This window comes from Dermacentor albipictus, chromosome 1 (genome assembly GCF_038994185.2).
Source record: "Dermacentor albipictus isolate Rhodes 1998 colony chromosome 1, USDA_Dalb.pri_finalv2, whole genome shotgun sequence".
Lineage (NCBI taxonomy): Eukaryota > Metazoa > Arthropoda > Arachnida > Ixodida > Ixodidae > Dermacentor > Dermacentor albipictus.
In genome coordinates this window covers 479,544,968-479,563,807 of record NC_091821.1, presented here as the reverse complement: position 1 = coordinate 479,563,807, position 18,840 = coordinate 479,544,968, and the positions used below count along the sequence as shown (strand labels likewise).

The 18,840-nt window shown below is 48.6% G+C and overlaps 1 long non-coding RNA gene across 1 annotated transcript in view; it reads right to left on the bottom strand.

The window, feature by feature from the left end:
* The window catches only part of LOC135901391 (uncharacterized), a 29,961-nt gene that overhangs the window by 2,350 nt on the left and 8,771 nt on the right, over window positions 1-18,840 (bottom strand). The window contains exon 2 of the long non-coding RNA XR_011514227.1: window positions 1,043-1,121. This is a non-coding gene — a long non-coding RNA (uncharacterized lncRNA). The remainder of the gene's footprint in view (window positions 1-1,042; window positions 1,122-18,840) is intronic.

Sequence of the window (18,840 nt, the reverse complement as noted above, 5' to 3'; positions counted from 1 at the left end):
ATGGCCCACCCTGTCAACCTCGGTCATGTGCTAGTCGACTTTCCCGCAAAGCGCGAGCACTTCCTGTATGTAGGAGACATACGATACATAGACGTACGACATACGACTGGACACGGGTGGCAAGCTCTTTCCGCGCAGCCTTTTGGCGACCTGACGGGTTGCCAAATAGGTTGCGAAGCCGCTCTTTGAAGATGACCTAGCTGGAGAGCTCCATCTCATGGGTGCGAAACCAGATACGCGGTATCCCGTCCAGATAAAAGATCACATTGGCAAGCAAAATGGTAGGGTCCCAGTGACGGCATTGGCTAACACGCTCATACATTCTGAGCCAGTCGTTGACGTCAACGTCATTTTGAGGCGCAGAATGTCCCAGGACCACGGGGACTAGAAACCGTAACGTACGTTGTGGTTGGCGGCGCAGGTGTAGGTGGCAACGGGGTGGTTCCATCGGAAACCATGGCTGAGAACACGACGGTGCGGCCGCTTCAGAGCTCCGCGGCGAGGAACCTAACCTAATTTGATGAATAGTAAACATAGCGCAGACCAGCACCCGCTACTCAAAGCTGAAAATTTCTTAATTTGGAAAAGACTCAAAGTCAACCTATTTCCGGCAGTTTATAGGCAAATTGTGATCTTATCCTAAACTAACGAATTCCCCTTGTTATGAGAGACAGGCAGCCAGCCATCCGAACCTGATTTTCCAAGGGCGCCAATTTTTCATCTATTTTACCCATCTTTGATAATAATGTTCTTGCCGAAAACTTCACTCCACCTTTGGCATAATCTTTGCGTTTGTGCCTCAAATCGGCTACCAACGTACTCTGTAATAATCAAATCATGACATGCCAATGTGTTAACATGGAAATCAATAGTAATGTACAAGGCAAAAAAATCGACATATTCACTTTTATTGCCGGAGCCTCATAGTGAAAAACAAATGTGTAATATGTTGTTCACTTCAGGTTTATATCGCTGTTGAACAGGCTACAGAATCTGCCTCAAGATGCATTTGAGTGACTTTAACGTGCATATTAACACTTACGTTGGGCTAAAGCAAAGCCGACGAGCAGTGCGATCAACAGTGCAGCTGAGTACTGGAAACAGGATCGCATCTTGTGATCCTGAAAACGAGTACAGACACGTATTTTGTGAAAAGCTTTTTAACGGAATGCCTGCCGTCGAAGTACGACAAGTCATTATTGTTGAAGTACTGTACAATGTCGAAAAATAGGCAATAAATATACATTTTAATGCCTCTGGCATGAAATTATGAAGTTATTGCGCAGTGCCAGTCAATTCCTGTCTGTGGCTATGACAGACGCGTGTACTGGTGCCTATGTTATGATTCGTTAAATAATTTAGCAGTTATTTTTCCATACAGCCCGATTCAAATGAATATTAAGTCTCCTGACAGCGCGAAACGAGGCCATCATTTTGTAAATAAAGCAAGGATCAGCAAACCGCCTATCACAAGTTGAACGTCGTCTATAGACCGTTTCATCGGGCGAGGAGGATAGGGCGCGCGGAGAGCCTTTCCTCCTCTCTGGCTTGGGCGATCCGGCGCGGCGCTGCTTGAAAGTATTGCTGTCGCGTGCTGCGGAACGATTTCGAGATGTTTTAGGTCTTACTTTGTGAAATTTACGCCATGTCCGTTCATATAAGGTCGTCAGGGAAGCCTTTCGGTGCATCGGTAACTACTGTAAGCAGAAATATGCCTTGGGGGCGCAAAAATGTGACGCGCACAATCAGCCGCGGTGTACGCGCATTATCAGTCGCGGTGCCTGTATGTGTTTACTATTTTGCTTATATCGATTTTAATTCAACAAAGAAAACCGGCGTCTCTGCATTACCAGCATTAAATGGTAAATCAGCTCACTGTCTGATCGATTGGCGTAGGGAGTAAAACAAAACATAAGAGCGCACCCTCGTGCACGGCCAACCTAAGGCAACCACGAAACTTCTGAGCGGCAAGCGCTATCAAATATTTGTGATAAACTGGCCTCGTTCTCACGCATTTCAAGTCTAGTATGCTTGAAATTACCATATATCTACACTAGCCTTGCTGCATGAGGCCCATGGCGCTGCTCAACACAGCGATCACTGCGGTTGGGGAGGTAGCACGATACATATATAAGCTGTGTGCTTCGGCATTGCCTTTTTGGCCTGTATACAGCCATAATATATGAGAGGGTTCGCATAAAAACAATGCGATGGCTATTTTTGAGCACAATATTTCTGTAATACGTGTGAGTGCGTCGTAGAGAACTGAACGAATACAACCAAAAAAAAAAATCGGTTATCATCGTCTTTCTCTAAAAAGCTAGAAAAAACGGGCTAACAGCGCACAACGTTTATAAATATATAACCGCTGATGCCGTATGCTTGGACCATGCGCTATATAGAACAAAGATATCTGTAATCCAGCACCTACTACTGCTTAGGACGCTCGCGCAGTTCGTAAACGGTTGCTTTGCTGGACAAGCTTAATTCAGACTGTAAGGTATGCTGCTATTACTAGCCAAAACTATTTTATTCATGGGTGGAAATCTCATCCATCCAACCAAGTAGTCACGCTATGTAACCTGCAGCGAACAGTTTGGACGCTTGTCAAATTATAACAGCACAGCTCCTATTGTAGCAGAACGGTACCCACGCTGTTACGATCGTAGCGCATGTTTCATGGCTCCTAAACCGCAGCTTAGAAATAGAGGATAATACTGCAATAAGGTCACATTAGTGATTGGAACATTCGGAAGTACACAACTGATCTCCGAGGCTGATTGTAGGCTCAAATATGCGCGCACACATCAGGCTGCGTGTTCCGTCCACCTCAACGTTCAGCAGAAATTCCGGCCATGAGGCCTTAAACCACTTCAGCACGTCTCACAGAACCGTTTACCACGTAGAATACGCGCGTCATACTAAACAGACCGCACGACCGCGAAAACAAACACCAGAACCTACCGCCGAGCGTATACCTGCCACGCAAAAGACCGCTTTCACCCAAGCCATTATGGCGCTGATCATAGGCGGCGCCACTGCGTTCACAATATGGCGGCGCCTACGAAAAAACGGTCTATAGACCGACTCCTGGAGTTAAGTTGGAAAGAGACAGAGAAGGAAGTGAAGTCCAGCGAAGCTGGACTGTACCGTTTGCTATCCCACATATGGGGGGTGAAGGAGGGAAAGAGATGCACAAGAGTTTGTAAGGATCACCTGCTTAGGAGGGATGTAGCGTATCTGTAATGTGGCACCAGCTTTAATCGGGTTCCTGTACTGTTGAGCACTCATGTCGTATTTATTGACCAATGACGAGTGAGACCAGGATCAGGGGATGTGACCTTCGGCCATAGCTAGATCGCCCGGTCTTATAAAAGTGCAGCGGCGAGTCTTGCACTGTCGTTTAAGCGAGAATAGTGGCAAATTAAGTGCTCTATTGTCTCCTCACATGTGAACTGAGTGCGCATAGGCAAAGCCAACCATTCCAACGCAACATCAGCACGAAATAGAGAATGTAACAACGGCTTACAGCCCAACAGCGGTGCGTCCCATCGTGATAGGTTTCACGCTAAGTGCAATCGTAACGACGAAAGTAGGCTCCTTTCTGGCTCCACTGTGGAGGCTTCTGTGGAGTATTTGAGGGACAGAGTATAATAATGCACGCACGATGGCGAAACTTTTTTACAGTGCCCACCATTCACAATGGCGTAACGAGTGTCGGCGGTCCGGCGTGATCAACATCAGCACCTGTGTGGTTACCGAAGACTCAGGCCCACACTATGTTGCAAACATACCAGATGGCGTTGTCAAGTTACACATATGCAATGATTGTCTTCATTTACTGGTCTTCTCTTTACCCATTGACTCGCACTACGCCGTTGTCGGCCACAAATGGCTACACGGTGTGTGATGAGAAAATACCAGGGTTTGAACAAAGTATGATGACAAGATATGACCCGAAATTTATATGTAGGTTCTCAGGGTGCGCTGTCGGCCAATTTTGAAGCATATTCGAATGCAATAAATGCGCTGCCTTGTCACCTATGTTCAATGACAGGTGCACAACGAGGAAGGCATTCTTTCTACAAAATACTGAATCCGCTCAATATCATTGATAGTGTCAAGAAAAACAGTTTAGTGAATAGATTTAAAAAAGCTCAGACAAGAAGTGGAGATTCCCCAGCACCCCTGATTCAGCAACAATAAAAACATTGCGGCTGCACGAAAACCGTGTGCAAAACCTAATCAACATGTTTTTGGCATTTCTATGGACACAGTGCATATGCAACTCAAAATTCTGGTAGAGACCTGTGTGGAAATATAGGTGACCAGGACATGTGATTTTTTTATATTCATGAACAAAGTAACATTAAGGCTGACTAATTATACCATAGAGCAAATTATGTAGAAAGTGGAATAAGCACACTCTCTATCCGTGGAAAAGGCGATGCTCAAAAAGCAATTTCTGCAGCTGTTACAGTAAAGCTGCACACTTTTATCATTGAGAATTGCAGTACATGAAATCAAGGGACAGCTTTAGCGTAGCTCCAATGCTGATATGACGGTTTATGGGGTAAAGCATGTTCTTCCAAATTTTAGCATTAACAAGCGTTGATGATGATGATGATGATATGTGTTTTTTTTGTGGCGCAAGGGCCAGGTTTGGTCAAAGAGCGCCATGACAAGTGGTAATGTTGACGATGTAATATGGAAGATGTGACTTGGCTGTAAAGTGGCCTAAAAATATTCGCTGTAAAGTGCGTAAAATTAACTTGTTATAAAATTATGGCGATGACAATTCGCGAATACTATGAACATTAAAATCCATCGTAGAAGAATGATGCAAAGTAGAAAAATATAGGATGTTAAAATTACTTGGAGCACTGCTGCCTCGCCAGGGCCCTTGAAACACAAGGGCCTAGAGGCATGTGCGATACGAAAAAGCTATCGCAGCGGCATCCTCTGAAGAGAGGACCCGCTACGAACATATGTGGGGCTAAAAACATGCAAGACAACATCTTTCAGAAACCTTAGGACTGTGTTGGTGTCAAATAAAGGTTCTGGGCCGAGTAACATGACAGGATGAAGGGGGATGTGCTGTCGGTATGCTAAGGGAAAATGTTTCTTTCTTTCATATTCGGCTTTCCGACACTCCAGGAGGACGTGGAGGACGGTCAGCCTCTCCCCGCATCTACCGCAGGTTGGAGGATCATTTTCAGTGAGTAAATAGTTATGCGTGCCAAATGTGTGTCCTATTCTGAGACGACAGAATAGGACATCTGTTCGGCGCGATTTTGTTACGGAAGGCCAGAATCCTAACTGTGGCTTTATCACGTGGAGCTTATTATTTGTTTCCGCGTCCCACAGGCGTTGGCAGTGGTTGCGTAGTTTCCTCCGTAGAAAGGGCTTCAGATCTGTGACAGGAACTGCAGTGGTGGGATTAACAGAATGCCATGCAACTGACGTGGCCATCTGGTCCGCCAAAACATTACCTTCGATGGCCCTATGACCTGGCACCCAGCATATAATCACATGCTGGTTAGATACATATGCTTTGCATAAGACGGAATAAAGTTCGATTATGACAGGATTTTTGTGCTTACAGAACGATATCAAAGCCTTCACAACACTTAGGGAGCCAGTATATATGACTGATTTTTTGAGTTTTGATTTCCTAATATGCTTCACGGTCGACAATATTGCGTAGTCCTCAGCCGTGAAGATACTAGTTTCCGGATGCAGTACGTCGGATTCCGAGTAGGATGGACCGACGGCTGCATAGGACACCCCGTCGTGTGACTTCGATGCGTCTGTGTAGAACTCCGTGCAGGCGTGTTTGTGTTGGAGTTCCCGGAAATGCATTTGGATTTCAATATCTGAAGCGTGCTTTGTAACTTCAACGAAATATGTGTCGCATTGTATCAGCTGCCACTCCCAAGGAGGTAGCAGCTTGGCTGGATGCATTAGGCGAAGCTCGAGGAGTGGAACATGCATTTCTTCACTAAGCTCCCTCACACGCAGCGAGAAAGGCTGTCTTACGGAGGGACGATTGCGAAAGAGTGTAGCGTATGTTATCTCGTTAACGGTATTATAACACGCATATTGAGGATTAGAGTGGACTTTCAAAAAATATGTTTGGCTGATGTATGTTCTCTGGATATGAAGTGACCACTCATTCGATGCTGCATATAAACTTTGTATGGGACTAGTTCTGAAAGCTCCAGTGGCCAGACGGATTCCTAGATGGTGGACCGGATCTAGCATCTTTAGCGCGCTCGGGGCTGCGGAATGATAGATCACGGCACCATAGTGTAGTCGTGATCGAATTAGGCTCTTATAGATATTCATTAGACACTTCCTGTCACTACCCCACGTAGTCTGGGATAGAAGTTTCATTAGATTAATTGTTTTCAGACATTTTTGTTTAAGGTGTTTAATGTGGGGGACGAAAGTGAGTCTATAGTCAAGTATGACACCTAGAAATTTGTGTTCCTTGTTTACAGGTATCTGCTGTCCAGACAGTTCTAAGCAAGGATCCAGGACCAGGCCTTTCTTTCTTGTAAACAGAACACAAGAACTCTTGTGAGGATTGATTTTAAATCCATTCTTCTCCGCCCACTGTGACACCTTGTTCAAACCATGCTGTACCTGTCTCTCGCAGACTGTGAGGTTGCAGGATTTAAAACCTATTTGTATGTCGTCTACGTAGACGGAATAGAAAATAGCTGGTGTAAGGATGCACGAAGCGTGTTCATCTTTACGACAAAGAGCATGCAGCTGAGTACGCCGCCCTGGGGTACCCCAGTTTCCTGTATAAATGTACGCGACAGTGCAGGACCTATTTTCTCTCGAAATGTACGGTTCTCTAGGTAGCTCTCTATAGTATTTAACATATTCCCGCGGATACCTAGCGCGGAAAGATCGCGCAGGATTCCGTACCGCCAGGCTGTGTCGTACGCTTTTTCCATATCCAGAAATACAGATAAGAAAGATTGCTTGTGCACGAAGGCATCGCGAATGCTCGCTTCGATCCGCACAAGATGGTCGATTGTAGATCGCCCTTCACGAAAACCACATTGAAATGGGTCAAGCATTTTACTGGACTCGAGGAGACGCACGAGACGGCGATTGATCATTTTTTCAAATACCTTACAAAGGCAACTTGTCAGGGCTATCGGGCGGTAACTTGCCACTGAGGAAGGATCTTTGCCTTGTTTCAAAACCGGGATCACAATGGCTTCTTTCCATGCAGTCGGGAAGTATCCCGCAGCCCAAATCGTGTTGAAAATTGTGACTAGTGTAACTTGGGTGTCTTTATGTAAGTTTTTGATCATTTCATACATGATTCTGTCAGATCCCGGGGCAGAGCTCTTGCATGCGCTCAAGGCAGCTCTCAACTCGGCAATGCTAAAAGGACAATTGTATGGTTCATTCTGTTGACATTTTCTCATGAGTGGCTTACATTCTTCTATTTGTTTATATTGCTACGGGGTAGTATTCCCAATGACGAAGAGCCGAGAAGGAAGAAGACGAAGACGACGTTTGGAAGCTAGCGCGGGCTGTTGCCTCTTGGTCAACTGCGGCGTATTGCCTTGTAAATATACTTGTAAATAGCTTTTCGTCGGTGTCTTCCTACGTAACATATTTGGTGGAGGTGGACGTTCCCTGTACCTCGTCACGGAGCTTCGCAGTGGACGGTACGTCGAGCCTCCCTTGATGGCTCCCGGCGACGCCAACCCGGCTCCACCCGCTCCGACACCTGCTGCCACTTCGACTACCTACATCACCCTCTCCGCTCCCCGTGATCCTGGCGTATTCTCGGCAAAAGATGGGGAAGACGTCGAGGACTGGATCAGCCTTTACGAACACGTCAGCCGCAATAACCGGTGGGACCCAACTATCATGCTCGCCAACGTCGTCTTTTACCTCGGTGGCACACCTCGAGTTTGGTATCGGACGCACGAAGATGAGCTGACCAGTTGGGATTCGCTTAAGCAAAAGCTTCGAGACTTGTTCGGCAACCCCTACGGTCACCAACTTGCCGCGCAGAAGGCGCTTTCCGGTCGTGTGCAGACGTCAACGGAGCCCTACGTCACGTACATTCAGGACGTCTTGGCGCTATGCCGCAAAGTTGACGCACACATGACTGAGTCCGACAAGGTCTCCCACATCCTCAAAGGCATTGCCGATGACGCCTTCAACTTGCTCGTATTTAACAACGTCGCGACGGTGGATGCAGTTATAAAAGAGTGCCGCCGCCTGGAATTCGCTAAAAGCCGACGTATCGACCAACAGTTTGCCCGTCTGCCCAACACCCCAGCGACATCTTCCTGTGCCGACGCTCCTCGTCCCAACAGTACTGGCGATGTTACCAGGATTGTCAGGCGTGAGATCGAGGCCGCCTATCCAGCTGCGTTCGACTCCAGCCCCTCCAATGCACCTGCAGTCACTGTTTCCCTGATCCAGGCAGTTGTCCGCCAGGAGTTCGCCAACATGGGTATTCACACCATCTGCTCGGCCCATCGCCCTGATCCCCACCCGGCATCTTCGATTCCACCCCGTCCCGCACCTTCTTACCCACCACGTTTCCGCAACCCCTCTGAATGGCGCATTGCAGACGACAAGCCAATTTGTTTTCACTGCCATCGAATTGGGCACATTTCTCGGCACTGCCGCAGTCGCTGGAGTTCCCTGAACCAGTCTGCATATACTGCCTACTCTCGCCCCGCAGGTGGCCTTTCTCGTCCCTATGCTGCCCGCTCAGATAATGCCGCCACCGATTCTCCTGCGCCGAACCGCCCCTATTCTCGTTCGCCTTCGCCCCAACGACGACAATCTCGCTCTCCCCAGCCCCGTCGTTCCTATTCGCCGACTCCCTTCGGACGCCGATCCCAGCCGGAAAACTAGACGATGCAGCGCCTCGAGGTGACGCTGCATTGCTCCCTACGCCGCCAAATCCTCTCCTGACGTTGCCCACTCATCTGAACCTTCTGGACGTGCAAGTCGACGGTGTTCCTGTATGAGCTCTCATAGACACTGGGGCGCATTTGTCGGTAATGAGCGCGGATCTTCGTAACGGGCTGAGGAAAATAATCACGCCCGCCACGACGCCTGTTGTCCGTGTCGCCGATGGCGGAACAGCCCCCGTAATTGGTATGTGTGCCGCCCGCGTCTCCTTCGCCGATCGCTCCACTACCGTGCTCTTCACAGTCATCGCTCACTGTCCCCACGACATCATCCTCGGCCTCGACTTCCTCTCCGCACATTCTGCTCTCATCGATTGCTCCGCCAGTACTCTCCGCCTCGACCTGCCTGTTCTGGATCCCGCTGAACAACACCTTCCTCGCCTCAGTTCCGTCGACTTCGTTCGCTTGCCACCTTCGGCACTGACTTACGTTGACTTCGTGTCATCCCCACCAGTGCCCGACGGTCACTACATCGCGGCTCCTATGCAAGACGTCCTCCTTACACAGGGGATCACACTACCTCATACTATTTTATCTATTACGGCGAATTGCGTCTGCCTGCCAGTGGTCAATTTTGCCTTGACGACACAAGTGCTGCCACGCGGGATGTCTCTGGCCCAAATTTGCTCATTCGAGGATAACTCTGTAGCATCGCTTTCAGTAGACGACAATTCAACCGATCCTCCTCTACCATCGCAGTCGGCAACTTATACCATCGCCAACTTACAGAAAATGATTGCACCCGACAAGCCGTCCGAGCACGCTCGTGCATTCTACCGCGTTCTGATTTCCTACCAATACATTTTTGACTTTAACGATCGTCCTTTGGCCCAAACAACAGCTGTTAAACATCGCATTAATACCGGAGATGCCCCTCCAATTCATCGCCGCCCGTATCGAGTATCACCGGCTGAGCGTCAAGTGATTCACACCGAAGTTCGCAAAATGCTTGCCCAGAACATTATTGAACCGTCATGTAGTCCTTGGGCGTCTCCGGTTGTGCTGGTAAAAAAGAAGGATGGCTCATGGCGCTTTTGCGTGGATTATCGGCACCTTAACAGGGTTACCAAAAAGGACGTGTATCCCCTACCTCGGATTGATGACGCCCTTGACTGCCTCCACGGTGCTCGCTATTTCTTCTCTATTGACCTTCGCTCCGGCTATTGGCAGATTGCCGTGGACGATATCGACCGCGAGAAGACTGCCTTTGTAACACCCGACGGTCTTTATCAATTCAAGGTGATGCCGTTCGGCCTATGTAACGCTCCTGCCACTTTTGAACGCATGATGGACTCCCTTCTTCACGGTTTCAAATGGTCCACGTGCCTGTGCTACTTGGACGACGTTATAGTATTCTCCCCAACATTCGCTACGCACCTCGAGCGCCTCTCAGCAGTCCTGGACGTTTTTCGGCGAGCCGGTCTGCAACTCAACGCATCGAAGTGCCAATTCGGCCGTCGCCAGATTACCGTCCTTGGACATCTCGTTGACGCGAACGGAGTGCAACCGGACCCAGGCAAGATCCATGCTGTTACGCACTTCCCTGTTCCGAAGTGTGTCAAGGATGTGCGCAGCTTCATCGGCCTTTGCTCGTACTTCCGCCGTTTCGTCAAAAATTTCGCGGCCATAGCACGACCACTAACCGAGCTTTTGAAAAAAGACGCCCCTTTCCAGTGGGGCGATAACGAGGCCTCTGCATTCTCGCTTCTCATCGATCTTCTCACAACGCCTCCCGTTCTGGCCCATTTCGATCCTTCTGCGCCTACCGAAGTCCGTACTGATGCCAGCGGTCACGGAATTGGCGCAGTACTGGCACAACGCCAGCGTGGCCACGACCGTGTTATCGCTTACGCCAGCAGGCTCCTCTCGCCCGCGGAGCGCAACTATTCCATCACTGAGCGTGAGTGTCTGGCCCTAGTTTGGGCGGTTGCGAAGTTCCGCCCATACTTATATGGCCGACCCTTTTCCGTTATCACAGACGATCACGCGCTTTGTTGGTTATGCTCTTTGAAAGACCCTTCAGGAAGACTTGGTGGCTGGGCCTTACGCCTCCAAGAATATTCATTCTCTGTCACCTACAAATCTGGCCGACTACACAAGGACGCTGACTGCCTGTCTCGCTACCCGGTAGACGAGCCTGACGACGCCGACAGTAGTACCGCCGACGGGATTTTCTCTGTGTCTGCCTTCGCTAACATCGCCGATGAGTAGTACCGAGACCTATCGCTGCGAGTACTCATCGAGCGTCTGCGCTCTACACCTACCGACGCATCCGTTCGCCGATATGTCCTCCAGGGCGGCATTCTGTACCGAAGGAGCTTCCTCCCTGATGGCCCTGATCTTCTTCTTGTCGTGCCAAGACATCTACGACAGACTGTGCTCTTTCAGATGCATGACGCACCCACTGCAGGACATCTTGGCGTAACCCGCACGTACGACCGCGTCCGCCGCCGCTTCTATTGGCCTGGTCTTGCTCGCTCCGTCCGACGCTATGTTGCTGCCTGTGATCCCTGCCAGCGTCGGAAAACGCCTCAGGTGCTACCTTCCGGTCATCTCCAACCGATCCCCGTCCCTGTGGAACCGTTTTTTCGTGTTGGATTAGACCTCCTTGGTCCCTTTCCCACGTCATCCTCTGAGAACAAATGGGTAGCCGTCGCAACTGATTACGCCACCCGATACGCTATCACGCGGGCTCTACCTACCAGTTGCGCCACTGACGTCGCCGACTTTCTCTTGCGTGACATTATCTTAGTGCATGGCGCCCCGCGACAGCTGCTTACTGACCGTGGTCGTAACTTCCTCTCGAAAGTTATCGCCGACATTGTGCGTTCCTGCTCTATTCAACACAAGCTGACTACCTCATACCATCCTCAAACCAATGGCCTCACAGAGCGCTTAAACCGTACTCTTACCGACATGCTGTCCAAGTACGTTTCGAAGGACCACCACGACTGGGACGTTGCCCTTCCTTACGTCACCTTTGCTTACAATTCTTCCCGGCACGACACCGCCGGATTTTCTCCATTTTATATACTCTACGGTCGCGAACCGGCCTTGCCCCTTGACACGGTACTTCCTCCTGCTGCGACCTCAACAACCGAGTATGCGCGCGACGCCATCGCCCTCGCCGATCATGCACGCCAGCTTGCCCGTGCTCGACTGACGGACTCGCAAACCACGCAGCAGCGACAGTACAACGCCCGACACCGTGACGTACAGTTTTCGCCTGGTGCACTCGTGCTCCTGTGGTCGCCCTGTCGTCACGTTGGACGTTCCGAAAAGCTCCTTTCGCGATACACAGGGCCCTACCGCGTGCTGCGCCAGGTGACGCCTGTGGCTTATGAAATTGTACCTGTGAGCTCAACCTCATCTCCTCTGGCGTCTAGTGATGTCGTGCACGTCAGTAGGCTCAAGTGCTACTACACTGCTTCAGAGTCCAGCCTTTAGTCGCTCCGGGACGGCGCTTTTGCCGCCGGGGGTAGTGCTACGGGGTAGTATTCCCAATGACGAAGAGCCGAGAAGGAAGAAGACGAAAACGACGTTTGGAAGCTAGCGCGGGCTGTTGCCTCTTGGTCAACTGCGGCGTATTGCCTTGTAAATATACTTGTAAATAGCTTTTCGTCGGTGTCTTCCTACGTAACAATATTTCAGAAAGGATTGCGAGTAATGGTTGGCACTTGACACGCTCTCTAAGTGCTCCCCAAGTGAGTCCGCCTGATCTTGTAGGGTATCGCCTTCTGTGTTTACCAAAGGGAGTGCATGTGCTTGTCGCCCTCTTATCCTATTGACCCTGTTCCAGGCTTTCGCCTCATCTCTGAACGAGTTAATACTTGATAGATACTTCTGCCAACTTTCTCGTCTGGCCTGTCGGCGGGTTCGCCTGCCTTCGGATTTTACTTTTTTAAAGTTGACTAGATTTTCTGCAGTGGGAGAAGCGCGTAGCAACCCCCACGCCCTGTTCTGTTTTTTACGAGCGATCCTACAATCGTCTTTCCACCATGGGACACGCCGTTTGCAGGCCAAGCCTTTTACTTCTGATATGCATTTATATGCGACATCTATTATGAATGCTGTAAAAAACCCGACTGCAGCGTCAATTCCTAACGAAGACAGGTCAGCCCATGAGATACTAGTTAGAGATCGAAATTTCTCCCAATCAGTTGTCTCAATCTTCCACCTAGGAGCGTATGGTGGATATTCGTTTTCTTTATATGATCTTAGCAGTATAGGGAAGTGGTCGCTACCGTAAGGGTTGTCGGTAACTTCCCATTCAAGTTCAGGCAGTACAGACGGGGAGACTATACTAAGATCTATTGACGAAAAGGATCGGTTTGCAAGAGAGTAATAGGTGGGCTCTTTCTTATTGAGAAGGCACGCTCCAGAAGAGAAAAGGAACTGTTCAACAAGGCGACCTCGCGCTTGTAAACGAGAGTCGCCCCACAGGGAGCTGTGCGCATTGAAATCGCCAAGAACAGCATAAGGTTCTGGCAATTGATCGATCAAGGAGTGAAATTCATGTTTGTTCAGTTGGTAATGCGGGGGTATGTAAAGGGAGCAAATGGTGATGAGTTTGTTTAGTAGGACAACTCGAACCGCCACTGCTTCAAGGGGCGTTTGTAGCTGTAAAGGTTGACATGCAATACTTCTATGAGTAAGAATCGCAACACCACCCGATGATGCGACGGCATCATCGCGATCTTTGCGAAACGTAAGATACGTATGGAGAAAGTTTGTGTGTTTAGATTTTAAGTGTGTTTCCTGTAAACACAGCACTTTTGGATTATGTTTGTGGATGAGTTCTTGCAAATCATCAAGGTTTCTAAGGAGACCTCTGATGTTCCATTGGATGATTTGTGTATCCATGTTTAAGGTGAATTGGTGCTGTGTTTACGGAGACGGAGTGCATGCCTTATATTACAGAGCCCTTTCGAGGCCCTGTAATAGATGTTTTGTTCTTTCTGAAGCGTTCGAGCGATTCTCGACGCTCCTTAGGCGTTTGGTGCGGCTTGGGGACAGGTGTAGTGTTCATTGCCTCGTGTGAGGCGCCGGACAAGCGCTCTTGCGAGCGAGAGGTTTTCAGAGGGAGTCCCGCCTTGGAGGACAAGACCCCTGCGCCCACCAGCCCGGAGGTCGATGAGGCTCCCTGAGGGATTGGGCTGCGCTGGCCGTTGCCAGCGCTGGAAGGGGCCTCGGAGGTTGGGGCAGCCTCGGCTGCACCCACCTTTGAGGTGGATGGTCCCTTCTCCTCGGTTGACGGAGCAGCGCTAGCTGCAACCGCCGCGAGGGCAGATGGCGTAACTGCCGACTCACTGCCTGTGGGTCGGACAGCCGCCGGAGGCCGTTGTGACGCTGCCCCCTTACGCGCCACATCGGCAAAGCTGCTCTTAGGCAGGTATGACACCCGCCTACGTGCCTCCTTGAAAGATATATTTTCTTTGACTTTGATTGTCACAATCTCTTTTTCTCTTTTCCAGGACGAACAGGCGCGAGAGTATGCGGCGTGCTCGCCATCACAGTTGACACAATGTGGAGTCTTCTGGCATGTTTCGGAGGAATGTTCAGTGTCACTACACTTGGCACATGTCAGCCGGCCTCGACAGTTCTGTGAACTGTGGCCGAACCTTTGGCACTTAAAGCATCTGAGAGGGTTGGCCACATATGGCCTAACACGAAGTTTGATATAACCGGCCTCGATGGTCTCGGGGAGGACACTTCAAGCGAAAGTGAGTATCAGGTGTTTCGTATTGATCTCTTTACCGTCTCGCCTGATCTTAATTCGCTTAACATTTATGACGTTCTGTTCACTGAAGCCCTCCAAGGGTTCAGCTTCAGTGAGCTCTAGCATGTCATCGTCCGAGACAACACCGCGGGTGGTGTTCATGGTACGGTGCGGAGTTACTGTTATTTGGGTCTCGCCAAATGAGACAAGTTTCGGCAGTTTCTCCTACTGCTTCTCATCGTGGAGCTCCAAGAGAAGGTCACCACTTGTCATTCTCGACGCCTTATATCCTGTTCCAAAAACTTCAGTTAAAGACTTCGAAACAACGAACGGTGAAATGTTACGCACTAGTTTGTCTAGGTTTTCTGAGTGGATCACATGATATCTAGGAAAATTCTGGACTTGTCGTCCGAAAAACTGAAAGAGATCTTCGGTGCGCCCTCGTTTGTGAGGGCGATCAGGGAGTTTAGGAAAAGCGTTTTCCATGAGTACAGTAGGGTTTTCGGCCGCGATGCCGACCACCCACCATGGAGCCCAAAAGGTGGACGTGACAGGAGTTCCTGCTAGAGAAACCCTGCCAACGCCAGCCGTACATCGCTGCTATAACCACATACAGCATAACCAAGGCTGGCTAGCTACACAAGGTTAACCCTTGCCGCCTGGAAACTAGGAAGTGAGGAGAATTGATGAGAAGACAGGCAAGATGAAAAAGGCGAGAGAGAAAGACGAAGAATGGAGAGGAGGACAGGAAAAGGCGACTGCCGATTTCGCCCGGGTGGGTCAGTCCGGGGGTGCCGTCTGCGTGAAGCCGAGGCCAAAGGGGTGTGTTGCCGCCGCCGAGGAGCCGTAAAGGTCCAAACACCCGGCATTGGCTCAACCCCCAGGATCCCCTTTTCCCCGGACACGGCGAAGCCGCGCACGGCGACACGCGGGAGGGTCCAACCCTCGTGTGCTCGCGTCCGTGGTGTCGCAACACACCAAACGCCTGCTTGCGCAGACGCCCCTGCGGGGATTAACAAGCGTTACGAAACAGCAAATGTTAACGTGCCGAACTATAATCGTACTTGAGGTTATTTTTCCTTGTCCTAGTTTCAATGGCGGCTGTAAGTTGGCACCAGAATGGGTGCCAACTTACAGCCGCCATATGTAGGCAAGTGTGTCCTGTTTTTTAGAGCACCAACAATCCGAATAATAGCTAGTTATTCCTGAATGGAACTAGGCTAAAATTGATGAAAAGTACAAAATTGTGAGTTCATGTATATGGATGCGATTTCGAAGACTCCTTGATGGGGGACTATATATAGGGCTTCAAAATCCTACGTGCAAGCACTTGGCTCCAAGCGTGCATTCAATGCAGGTGAAATGCTACAGAGAATATTATAAGGAGTGTACTTAAAGTATTTTCGATAATTAACATTACCTCGTCTTATGTTCAAATTTTTTTACACAGATCTTCAACCATGAGCAATGCGTGATAAATTTGTGTGCTTGGTGATATGTCTAGTACCAATTCTTGCAATGTTGAATTAATGGACACGTATTCATGGAGAGACAAATAAATGCTTTCGTCGCGTGCAATATTATTTTAACGGTAATAAACCTCCGTTATGTAATAGGTAATTTCCTATCCGCAAAAGTTCTGCTTCTTCAAATCGGAGGTATGAAAATGAAACACTAGTGTTGTCCGCATTCAAAACTACCTAAGCATGCATCCGACAGTAAGGGAAGGCCATTAAGGAAAATTCCGCCATGGGCTAGTTGGTTGTCATGAACTTAATGTAATACTTAGCAACAAGGAAAGTCAACAAGAAAACCAAAACGAAAGTACTTTTGGTTTCGAACCCACATGGTACAGCTGCTTTTTTTTTAGAGGTTCTTGCTTCTGGTTCCTGAGTGGTTTCCACAAACTTCACGGGCTTGCTAAAAAGACTCAAATAATTTACTCACGGGCTTCAATATTCGTAGCACATACACTTTCGCAGATGCGTATCATGGTTTATCAAGTTGAACGCTTTACGTATGCCAACAAAACACCAATTACGATGTCGATATTGATTATATCCGGACAGGCAGCCATTGGAATCTGAACCTGGCAGCGTTTAACGTTAGAACGTTATCTAGTGACGCGAGTCTAGCAGTGGTATTGGAGTAGGGTAGTAAATGGTATATAATAGGGCTCAGTGAGGTTAGGAGGACAAAAGAAGCATATACAGTGCTATAAACCGGGCACGTACTGTGCTACCGGGGCTTAGCGGAGAGACGAGAACTAGGAGTCGGGTTCCTGATTAATAAGGATATAGCTGGTAACATACAGAAATTCTGTAGCATTAACGAGTGGGTGGCAGGTCTTGTTGTGAAACTTAATAAGAGGTACAAATTGAAGGTAGTACAGGTGTACGCCCCTACATCCAGTCATGAGGACCAGGAAGTCGAAAGCTTCTATGAAGACGTGGAATCGACGATGGGTAAAGTCAAAACAAAATACACTATACTGATGGGCGATTTCAATGCCAAGGAAGGCAAGAAGCAGGCTGGAGACAAGTCAGAAGGGGAATATGGCATAGGCTCTAGGAATAGCAGGGGAGAGTTATTAGTAGAGTTTGCAGAACAGAATAATATGTGGCTAATGAATACCTTCTTCCGCAAGCGGGATAGCCGAAAGTGGACGTGGAGGAGCCGCAATGATGAGACAAGAAATGAAATAGACTTTATACTCTGCGCTAACCCTGGCATCATACAAGATGTGGACGTGTTCGGCAAGGTCTCGAACTTGAATTAGCCTAGACTTGAGGAGGGAACGGAATAAACTGCTACATCAGAAGCCAATCAATGAGTTAGCGGTAAAAGGGAAAATAGAGGAATTCCAGATCAAGCTACAGAACAGGTATTCGGCTTTAACTCAGGAAGGGGACCTTAGCGTTGAAACAATAAACGACAATCTTATGGGCATCATTAAGGAGTGTGCAATAGAAGTGGGTGGTAACTACGTTAAACAGGATACCAGTAAGCTATCGCAGGAGACGAAAGATCTGATCAAGAAACGCCAATGTATGAAAGCCTCTAACCTTACAGCTAGAATAGAACTGGCAGAACTTTCTAAGTTAATCAACAAGGGTAAGACAGCTGACATAAGGAGGTATAATATGGATAGAATTGAACATGCTCACAGGAACGGAGGAAGCCGGAAAGCAGTGAAGAAGAAACTAGAAATTGGCAAGAGTCAGATGTATGCGTTAGGAGACAAAGCCGGCAATATCATTATTAATATGGACGAGATAGTTCAAGTGGCTGAGGAGTTCTATAGAGATTTATACAGTACCAGTGGCACGCACGATGATAATGGAAGAGAGAATAGTCTAGAGGAATTTGACATCCCACAAGTAACGCCGGAAGAAGTAAAGAAAGCCTTGGGAGCTATGCAAAGGGGAAAGGCAGCTGTGGAGGATCAGGCAACAGCAGATTTGTTGAAGCATGGTGGGCAGATTGTTCTAGAAAAACTGGCCACCCTGTATACGCAATGACTCATGACCTCGAGCATACCGGAATCTTCAAAGAACGCTAGCATAATCCTAATCCAATAAGAAAGGGGACGCCAAAGACTTGAAAAATTATTGACCGATCAGCTTACTGTTCATTGCCTACAAAGTATTTACTAAGGTAATCGCAAATAGAATCAGGAACACCTTAGAGTTCTGTCAACCAAAGGACCAGGCAGGATTCCGTAAAGGCTACTCAACAATAGACCATGTTCACACTATCAACCAGGTGATAGAGAAGTGTGCGGAATATAACCAGCCCTTATATATAGCTTTACTTGATTACGAGAAAGCGTTTGATTCAGGCGAAACCTCAGCAGTCATGTAGGCATTACGGAATCAGAGTGTAGACGAGCCGTATGAAAAAATGCTGATATCTATAGCGGCTCCACAGTCACCGTAGTCCTCCACAAAGAAAGCAACAAAATCCCAATAAAGAAAGGCGTCAGGCAGGAAGATACAATCTCTCCAATGCTATTCACAGCGTGTTTACAGGAGGTATCCAGAGACCTGGATTGGGAAGCATTAGGGATAAGAGGTAATGGAAAATACCTTAGTAACTTGCGATTCGCTGAATATATTGCCTTGCTTAGTAACTCAGGGGACCGATTGCAATGCG